The sequence below is a fragment of the Microcaecilia unicolor genome, chromosome 1 (assembly GCF_901765095.1).
Source record: "Microcaecilia unicolor chromosome 1, aMicUni1.1, whole genome shotgun sequence".
NCBI classification, from domain to species: Eukaryota; Metazoa; Chordata; class Amphibia; order Gymnophiona; family Siphonopidae; genus Microcaecilia; species Microcaecilia unicolor.
Window position 1 is genome coordinate 33,705,312 of NC_044031.1, and position 10,986 is coordinate 33,716,297.

General features: G+C 43.0%; 1 long non-coding RNA gene across 1 annotated transcript; it reads right to left on the bottom strand.

Moving 5' to 3' along the window:
• Positions 1-1,361: 1,361 nt before the first annotated feature.
• On the bottom strand, positions 1,362-10,470 carry LOC115465121. Its single transcript, XR_003941326.1, has 3 exons — positions 10,356-10,470; positions 1,556-1,593; positions 1,362-1,381 (listed from the first exon to the last, which is right to left on the bottom strand). It is a non-coding gene; the product is annotated as an uncharacterized LOC115465121 (long non-coding RNA).
• Positions 10,471-10,986: the final 516 nt, after the last annotated feature.

Below are 10,986 nucleotides of genomic sequence, written 5' to 3' on the forward strand. Positions count from 1 at the left end.
CCCTGCCCCCTCCATCTATCCATACCAGCAATTCTCCTCCCTCCCCTCCATGTCCAGCAAAATCTTTTAAATTTACCTCCGTTGCAACATCTGTGCAGTGTCAGTGAAAGCTCTATCTGACGTCTCTCACCAGCCTTCCCTTCGCGTCATTCGTTCCCTCTCAGACTCAGTGCCCCGCCTTCTTCTGACGTCATTTCCTTGCGAGGGTGGGACACTGAGTCTGAGAGGGAACGAACGAGTGAGATTCTAGGCAGTTTACAATGCAAGAAGTTGCACAGAAGCAGGATATAACAGAATAGTAGGATTAACAAAAGGTCTTCAATATCTTATACAACCATCCATAGTTACCTAACTTTGCTAAAGAATTCCATTCAGTAATAGCATCAACCTGATGTTTAAATCTTATATTTCTAAAACCGGGTACCTCAGTACTAAATTTCTTGCATTCTGGCAGAATTATTAAAAACACATGTGAAAAGAACTGACTTAACAGTTCATAATTCCCATACAGCACTTGATAGACTAAACAAATAATTTTAAAAATGATTCATGCAGGAGTGGGAGTTTGTCGGATCTGATGTGGTGTCTGGAAGAAGGAGAAGATAATTGCAGACCTGAGGACTGGATAAGCAGGCTGAAGTGGGGGATTGCAGGGAGATGAGAGAAGAGGTGAGTAGAGAGGAGAGATAATTGGAAGGGATAAAGGTACAGAGAAGAAAGGAGAGAAAGGGTGGTGAAGAAACAGAATCAAGAAAGAGGTTAGGGTAGGGACAATAGAAGTGTCTGACAGATGTACTTACTTTATAGGGATACATAGTATACATTTCTTGTCCAAGATTTCCAGGGGAAAGTCACATTTAGGGATCTCCTCGAAACCATCCAAACTGAGGGGAGATATGATGTAAGTGTATAAATACTGATGGGAGTGGAATCGGTAGAGGTGAATTGCTTGTTACATCTTTCCAAAAATACTAGGACTAGGTGGCATGCAATATAGCTACTAAGTAGTAAATTTAAAAAGAATCAGCAAAAACATTTCTTCACTCAATGTGTAATTAAATTCTGGAATTTGTTTCTAGAGAAATTGGTAAAAGCAGTTAGCTTAGTAGGGTTTATAAATGTGTTGGATAGTTTCCTAAAAAAAGAATCATAGCTAGTATTAGATGGACTTGGGAAAATCCAAAGCATATTCTAGGATAAGCAGAATAATTTTGTTTGCTCTTCTGGATCTTGTGACTTGTATTGGCCACTGTTGGAAAAGGATACTGGGCTTGATGGACTCAGTCTTTCTCAGTACAGCAATGCTTATGTTCTTATCTTCAAAATATTCTTATAATCTTACCTAAATGTACATATATTTTCCATCCTCTATACAAATAACCTGTAAAGAATAAAAAGAAGAGTCAAAGGTCATAGGAATCCTCACATAGATGGTGCCTGGGAGGGTTTGAGAATGTGGAGTGAGTAATAATTTGAGTGTTGGGGGTGTGAAGATGGGAAGATTTAGTATCAGAGGAGTCCTTAGACCTATGGGGTTATCTAAATTTATATCTACCTCGGCAGTCTCTCCACCGGCATTCAGACTCTCCAAACCTAAAAAGAAGGAAAGAGGAAAAATAATTAAAAATATTTAAATATCATCATTTGCTTGAATAACACTGGAAGGTACAACTCTGACAGTCTCCACCTCTCTTCCTAAAGTATTACAACATCCTTCTTGTCACCTCCTTCTGAGGACCAGGTCTAGTTTAATGCTATATTGGCCCTAGGCAAACATATTTTGCTGAGCCCCAGACCATGTCTCTTGCATTGATCTTTATTTATGATTTCTTCCCCCACCCCAATATTTAATAAATGTCTATATGCAATGCCACAACCCTAAGAAATAAGATGTGAGAATTAGAATATATTGCACTAAATGAAAATTAGATATAATTGGCATCTCTGAGACCTGGTGGAAGGAGGATAACCAGTTGGACACTGTCATAGCAGGAAACATACTATATTGTAGTGATAAGGTGGATCGAATTAGCAAAGTAGTCGCTTTGCATGTTAAGGAGGGCCTTGAATTAAATAGATTGAAAATTCTTCAGGAAAGAAAACACTCTGATCTCTGATATTGACTGGGTAAATATAACATCAGGGCATAGTAAAGTCGAGGGGCATAATCGAACGGGGCAGGCAATCTCTGAGGCCGGCTCCGTGAAGCGGTGTACCCCACCGTATTATCGAAACAAGATGGCCGGCCATCTTTCGTTTCGATAATACGGTCGGGGCCGGCCAAATCTCAACATTGGGGTGCCCTTAGAGATCGCTGGCGTTAGAGATGGCTGGCCTTGGTTTTTGCCGATAATGGAAACGGGGCCGGCCATCTCAAATCCGGCAAATCCAAGGCATTTGGTCGTGGGAAGAGCCAGCATTTGTAGTGCATTGGTCCCCCTCACATGCCAAGACACCAACCGGGCACCCTAGGGGGCACTGCAGTGGACTTCAAAAATTGCTCCCAGGTACATAGCTCCCTTACCTTGTGTGCGAGCCCCCCCAAATCCCCCTCCCAAAACCCACTCCCCACAACTGTACACCTGAAGGGGGGCACCTACATGTGGGTACAGTGGGTTTGGGGGGGGTTGGAGGGCTCCCATTTACCACCACAAGTGTAACAGGTTATGGGCCTGGGTCCGCCTGCCTGAAGTGCACTGCAGTACCCCCTAAAACTGCTCCAGGGACCTGCATACTGCTGTCAGGGAGCTGGGTATGACATTTGAGGCTGGCATACAGGCTGGCAAAAAAAGTTTAAAATGTTTTTTTAGGGTGGGAGGGGGTTGGTGACCACTGGGGGAGTACAGGGAGGTCACCCCCCATTCCCTCAGGTGGCCATCTGGTCAGTTGAGGCACCTTTTTGAGGCTTGGTCGTGAAAAACTTTGCACCAAGTAATGCCGGCCAAATGCTTGTCGGGCAGGCTTCTTTTTTCCATTATTGGCCAAAGCTGGCCATCTTTTAATCACGCCCCCGTCCCGCCTTCGCTACCCTGCCGACATGCCCCCTTGAACTTTTGCCGGCTGCCGCGACAGAAAGCAGTTGGAGCCGGCCAAAATCGGCTTTTGATTATACCGATTTGGTCGGGTTTAGGAGATGGCCGGCCATCTCCCATTTGTGCCGGAAGATGGCTGGCTTCTTTTGAAAATAAGCAGGATAGTAACATAGCAAATGTACGGTCCATCCAGTCCTGCCCAACAAGATAAACTCATTTTACATGGTACGCGATACTTATATGTATACCTGAGTTTGATTTGTCCTTGCCTTTCTCAGGGTACAGACCGTAGAAGTCTGTCCAGCACTGTTCTGTACTAAAAGTTCTGAAGCTAACGTCGACACCACCTTAAAATTTACACTACAACCCATCCATATCCATTCAGCCATGATCAGGGCGCAGATCGTAGAAGTCTGCCCAGCATTTTGTTTTACTCTCCAATTACCACTAAGATTCTGTAGATCCATTCCTTCTAAACACCTCAGAACAGCAACACACAGTCCCTCCACTGCCAACTACTTTGTGTCAAGCAAGGAAGGTTATTCTGAGTCTGTAAACCTTCCAAGCCCTGCCCCACTCTTCTACAACTTGTCTCAATTTCCCAGGCATCTATCCACACCTGCAGATGCCCCACCAGCTGCCTTGCCCTCTCCACTGCATAGTAACCGAATCCCTACTCAGTCTGCCAATGCTCCTATCCACCTTATTCATTGCCACAAAGTCACACTCCTGAGTTCTGCATTTTTTTTTCTGAAGGGGTGGACACATTGCATGGTGTGGCAGGTAAGGGGATAGTGATAGGAGTGAAAAGTCAGGTATACACTATGAAGAAGGGGATAAGGGAACAGAGAGGGGGGTACAGACGGAGGAGAAGATAAGGCCCAGAGGAGGGGACAATCCAGATTCTTAGCTCAGGGAGAAATGCCAGGAGAAAGCATAGATTATTTTCCCCAGAGGGCTGGAGGCAGGGTAAAAACTACGATTTCCAGCAGCCCTTGAGGAGGTCTTACAACAGAATCAAAGACTTCCTATCCCAGCAGCCCCCAGTGGAGCCCAAGGGAAAGGCAGGTAGAGGGGAAGCCCAAGACCCGGTCGGGAGGCCCGGAATGGAGGGGGAGCCTCTAAGCAGAGCTGATCAGGGGGAGGAGGATCAGCTGGAGAATGGGTGGGGCGAGGAGCCCATGGAATGGAAAGGGGAAGAAAAGGAGGAGGAAGTGAGGCAAGAGGAGCTGATGGGTATTGCAGCTCTGGCAAGATCCAAAGGTGAAAAGTTCAAACAGCAGGTACCGCTTGGTGCGGGGTCTTGGTAAAAAGGAAGGCAGTGGCTATCGTGGAGGAGCCAGGAAGCGACGGGGTCAAGTGGGAGGAAGCCAGGAGATAGAGCTGGCCAGAGAAGGGTGGGACCCCTAGAGGTTCTCTCTCTCTGAACTGCTGGTGCGATTTTTTAAACTGCTTGTTTTGAACTGCCTGTTTGTGACTGCTGAGATTCACGAGCTGTGTGGTTTTTGAACTGCTTATTTTGAATTGCATCATCTTGACTGCATTATTGAAACTGATGGGGAATTTCTGAGTTGGGAGTTATGAACTGCAATTTTTGAAGCTGTTGCGATTCCTGAACTGTTTTTGCTTTGGAACTACTGCGTTTCTTTTGAACTGTTTGTTTTTGGAATTGCATTCTTGAAACTGCTAGAGTTATTTTCCTGACTGCATATTTCGGGAGCTGTGCTGAAATAGTACGGCTGACGTACCCCGATCGGAGGGCGCCTCTGGGAACTACAGGGTGCTGTATCTCAGTGGAGTGTCATATATAAAACAGGCCGGAGTCCAGAGTTTTCCCTAAAGGAGCGGAGGGATCCTTCACAACACGGGGGGAGTATGGGGAGGTCATCTCCCATTCCCTTCAGTGGTCATCTGGTCAGTTGGGGCACCTTTTTGAGGCTTGGTTGTGAAAATAAAAGGACCAAGTAAACCCGGCGAAATACTGATTAACGCTGCTTTTTTTCCATTATGCACGAAAGCCGACCATCTGGTAACCACGCCCATGCCCCGCCCATCTCCTGCCTTCTCTACGCTGCCGACACGCCCCCTTGAACTTTCGCCGGCGTGGCTACGGGAAAGCGGCGATGGTGTCAAAAAAGCAGCTTTGGATTATACTGATTTCGCCACTTTTGAGAGATCACCGGCCATCTCCCGATTTATGTCGGAAGATCGCCGGCGATCACTTTCGAAAATAAGCCTGAAAGCCAACATAGAATTAGTGAAGGGAAATCTTGCCTCACCAATCTATTTACATTTCTTTCAAGGGGTGAACAAACATGTTGATAAAGGTTAGCAAGTCGAAATTTTGTATCTGAATTTTGAAAAGTCATTTTACATAAGTATTGCCACATTGGGACAGACCAAAGATCCCTCAAGCCCAGCATCCTGTTTCCACACTGGACAATCCAGGTCACAAATACCTGGCAAGATCCCAATAAAGTTCAATACATTTTATGCTCCTTATCCCAGAATAAGCAGTGGATTTTTCCCCAAGTCAATTAAATAATGGTCTAAGGACTTTTCATTTAGGAGCCATCCAGACCTTTTTTAAACCCCACTAAGCTAACCGCCTTTACCACATTCTTTTGCAATAAAATTCCAGAGTTTAGTTACATATTAAGTGAAGAAAATATTTTTCCGATTCATAGTAAATTTACTTCTTTGTAGCTTCATCGCATGCCCTCTAGTCCTAGTATTTTTGGAAAGAGTAAGCAAACTATTCATGTCTACCCATTCCACTCCACTCATTATTTTACAGATCTCTATCATTTCTCCCCTCAGCTGTCTTTTCTCCAAGCTGAAGAGCCCTAGCCACTTCAGCCTTTCCTCATAGGGAATTTGAGTAACTTTGTGTCATTGGCAAATTTAAATATCTCACTAGTTTCTCCCTATCTAGATCATTTATAAATATGTTAAAAGCAGCAGACCCAACACAGACCCCTGAGGAACCCCTTTATCTTCCCCTTCTCCATTCAGAATACTGACCTTTTAACCGTACTTTCTGTTTCTATCTTTTAATCAGTTTTTAATCTACAGTAGGACACTACCTCCTATCCCATGATTCTCCAATTTACTCTGGAGTCTTTCATGAGGTACTTTGCCCAAATGCCTTTTGAAAATCCAGATACACAATATCAGCTGGCTCACCTTCATCCACATGTTTGTTCACCCCTTCAAAGAAATGTAGTAGATTGGTAAGACAAGATTTCCCTTCACTAAATTCATGTTGGCTTTGTTTCATTAATCCATGCTTTTGAATATGCTCTGTAATTTTATTCTTTATATAGTCTCTACAATTTAGCCTGGCACTGACGTCAGGCTCACCGGTCTATAATTTCCAGGATATCCTCTAGAACCTTTTAAAAAATCATCGTTGCATTGTGCACCCTCCAATCTTCGTGTACCTCACTCAATTTTAAAGATAAATTACGTGTTACTAATAAAAGTACCAACTATCAAAAAATGGGTTCCCAATTTACCTCTGGTAAAAATCACAATAGTTAAGTATACAAACCATGGTATAATATAATGGAGATAATACCAGTGAAAGGATTGGCCCAAAAGTGTACTGAAATATATATTTTTTTTTAAATTTATAAAAGTTTTTATTAACATATCAAAATAACAACATCTGGAGACAAATACTCCTTGAAAATTCAAAAATATAACATTCAAAGCAATTCACAATCAATTTTTCCCCCTCCCCCCTCCCACCCCCCCTGAGCTCCCAATCCCCCTCCCTCCAGCTTCCCCCAACTCCCCCTCCCCCCCCCTACCCTTCCCCATTCGCATCTTGTACCCAGGTTTATTGCTCCTTTAATCATCTTTCCAATCTCTGCTAAGTGTAACCACTCTTCCGCGTTCGGATTATAGTGTCCCCTACGTCTATCCGTCAATTTTTCCAACCCCATCATTAACTGAAGTTTGCCCTTCCAATCTTGCCCTGTAGGGCCCAGCTTCTGCTTCCATTTCCATGCTATGGTTGTTTTTGCTGCCGCCAGGCCCATTCGTGTAATTCTATTTTGCCATTTCTTCCCTCCCTTTTTTCCCAAACCTAATAAACACCATTTAGGTTCACAAGAATATTGAATTCCTACCGCTAGTGATATATAACTGGTAACTAACTCCCAGTATGGTCTGTATCTTCGGGCATTCCCACCAGATATGAAAATATGTTCCTTTCCCCTCCTCACACCTCCAACAGGTATCCGAGGCATTAGGATACATAGCCTTTATTCGGTCTGGAGTATAATACCAACGACTCAGGACCTTGTAGGCATTTTCTTTAATTAGGACACACACTGATGCCTTTTTCACCTCTTTGCAAATATTCCTCCATTGCCCCTCAGTAATTTCCATTTTAAGATCTTGCTCCCAAGCCCTCATATAGGGAAGCTTTACCATCCCAGAGCCCCTTATATGTTCATATCTGAAATATTTTTATGTTACTATATGGAAATCATAAGTAAGTTCTCAGAGTATAAACTCACCCAAGCGAGGCTACGCCGAAGTGATTTACGTCTCTAAGGATGGAGAAGTTTCTCGATCATGGAACTTCTCTTTGATCTTTTCAATTTATATAAGCAAATGCACACCCGTGCTCTTATTTAATTTCAAATAATAAAATGAAATAATGTTCACCTTCTAAAAACTAAAGAACTAGTGGGTCATCCTATCACTAACTCCAACTACCGTGAAACTCTCTTAATCGAAACAATGAACCATACTCCTTTCACTGTTTTCTATAATATAATAAATCCAGGCACTTAACGTTATATGGTCAGAGATGCCACATCCCACATTGGGTTCAGTCCATGTCCGTATACGATTGCCAGCTCTATCACGCAGCTTTCCAAACTGCTCTCCAATTATGTTAACTCGCTGTGGACGAATCCTGTTGGAACTGTGGCAAGCTATTCAACATTACCACTCGTTTAAATGTGACTCCCCAAGTGACTCGCTTGGGTGAGTTTATACTCTGAGAACTTCCTTATGATGAGCTTGTTATACTAATCTCATGCTTTTTTTATTATCATGTCTACCCAAGATCCTTCCATAATACTAATGTCCTATTTATTATATATTTCCACTATTCATGATGTATTGAAAGCCACATTGAGCCTGCAAAGAGGTGGGGAAAATGTGGGATACAAATGCAATAAATAAATAAATATATTACAAACAAAAATATATTTCAGTACACTTTTGGGCCAATCCGTTCACTGGTATTATCTCCATTACATTATACCCTGGTTTGTATAATTAATTAATAAAAGTACCTCATGAAAGACTCAAGAGGAAATTGGAAAGTCATGGGATAGGAGGTAGTTCCTATTGTGGATTAAAAATTGGTTAAAAGATAGAAAACAGAGAGTAGGGTTAACTGGGAGACTTGCCATCCAAATGGCAGATGACGTTTAATGTGAGCAAGTGCAAAGTGAAGCACATGTGAAAGAGGAACCCGAACTATAGCAAATAGAATGATAAATATTATTAGGAATGGAATGGAAAACAAAAATGAGGATGTTATAATGTCTTTGTATCACTCTACGGTTCAACCACACCTCGAATATTGTGTGCAATTCTGGTCACCGCATCTCAAAAAAGATATACAGTGAAACCTCGGTTTTCGTCGATAATTCGCCCGAAAACTATCGACGAAAACCGAAACCGACTAAACCGAGGTTTCACTGTATAGGTGGTCTGCTAGAACTCGTCCTCCTCTTCGGCGTCCAGCAGTTTGGACATGCAGCTCCCGGCCGTCTTGCGGGGCGCTTGACTCTCCGCCAGGCTCATGACGACGACGTCGTTCAGTCATGAGCTCAGCAGCACTGGTACACGGAACTCATCCACGAGTGCAGACGGCTCGTAACAGCCATCGGCCGGTGACTGCTCAGGTCTAGTGGCTCTGTCTCGCTACAACAGGCCGCGCAGCCCAAAGCAAAAGAGAACCGAGCGCGTGAGCAGGGCGAGGCTTTGCAAAGGAACTCCAAGCTGGACAGACCTGAGCGACAGATGGATAGTTGACGCTGTAGGAAGCTGCTACGCCGACGAAATCCGAGGCGATCGACGAAAACCGAGACGAAAATGTCGCAAAAAAATCAACGATAACCGAAACCGATGAAATCCGATGTCAACGAAAACCGAGGTTTCACTGTAGTGGAATTAGAAAAGGTATAGAGAAGGGTGATGAAAATGATAAAGAGGGTTGGAATGACTTCCCTAAAGTCTAAAGCGGCTAGAACTCTTCAAGGTCTGGAAAATAATGAGTGGAGTGGAATGGGTAGATGTGAATCACTTGTTTACTCTTTCCAAAAAATACTGGACTAGGGGGCACACAATAAAGCAACAAATTTAAAACGAATCAGTAAATTTAAAACAAATCAAAGAAAACATTTCTTCACTCAACGTGTAATTAAACTCTGGAATATCGTAATAGCAGTTAGCTTAGCAAGGTTTTAGAAAGGTTTGGATGCCTTCCTAAAGGAAGTCCATAGATCTTTATTAAAATAGACTTGTGGAAATCCACTGCTTATTTCTAGGATAAGCAGCATAAAATATATTGTACTGTTTTGGGATCTTGCCAGGTACTTGTAACCTGGATTGGCCACTGTTGGAAACAGGATGCTGGGCTTGATGGACCTTTGGTAAGCCATTATGGTAACACTTTTGTACTTATGTCTTATTTCATCTCTACAATTTGTCAGTGCGCATTCAGTTTGTTTGGGCTCTTCCACCTGTTTTGATGTTTTTTTCTGATTATTTCATATGTTGTTAATAAAATAAAATACAACACATGCAGCCTTTTAACAAACATTAATCAGTTTCATGTGTAGGAACCCATAGGTAAGTACACGTTACACTGATTTCATGCACACTATACAGTACTTTTGAAGAACTGTTAAGTAACCTACTACATAATGATGCATAGGGATAAAATTACTTCTAACTGTAGAATGTTAGGAATTATTCAGAAAGTGATACAAAATATGATTTGTCTTTTTTTCATTCTGTGTATATCTTCAGTACTGACTGCATGTCTGATTGCCCCAGCTCAGAACTGATAGAAAGAGAAAGACTAGATCTATGATAGAGGACTTTATAACCAATAGTGGATTTGATTGAACTTTGATCTAATCCACATCTTATGAAACAGAAGAGAGAAATTGGAATGAACACATTGCTCTGATAGCCTTTCCTCTATACAGCGAACCTTCTAACTGTACAAAGTCCTACAGTTCTTGATTTTTTCAGATTCTATCCACTTTTAAGAGGTGACTATACCTGAGAGGCTGGAAAGTGTCAGGGTGATCAGCAGAAAAGTGACAGCTCCCTCCATGATCTAGATCAGATAGTCTTTCTCTCTTGTCTCTGAGTCATCAGATTCTGCTCTGGATCTGCGGACTGCACTCTATATATACTGGAAGAGTCACTCCACCCTCACTGGGGGAAGAAACCAGGGGAAGACAGAGATTGGAAAGTTATGACTACATTGGGAAGAACAATCCAGATCATAGTTACTTAATGCTAGCGTCCATCTTGGGGTCAGAACCAAAGAAAAAGATCTAGGTGTCATTGTAGATAGTACAGTGAAATCTTCTGCCCAATGTGTGGAGGCGGCCAAAAAAGCAAACAAAATGCTAGGAATTATTAAGAAAGGGATGGTAAATAAGTCTGAGAGTACTGTAATGCCTCTATATCGCTCCAAGGTGTGACCTTACCTAGAGTTTTGCATTCAGTTCTGATCATAGGAGCCAACTTTTCAAAATGATTGGGGGTGCTGCATTTCTTTTTTACAGGTGGTGCATTCCCCTCCCCCTCCCTTCCCCCTCTCCCCCTCCCTCTCCCCTCCCTCTCCCCTGTCCCCTCCCTCCCCCTCCTCCCTCCCCTGTCCCTCCGTCCCCCTCCCTCATCC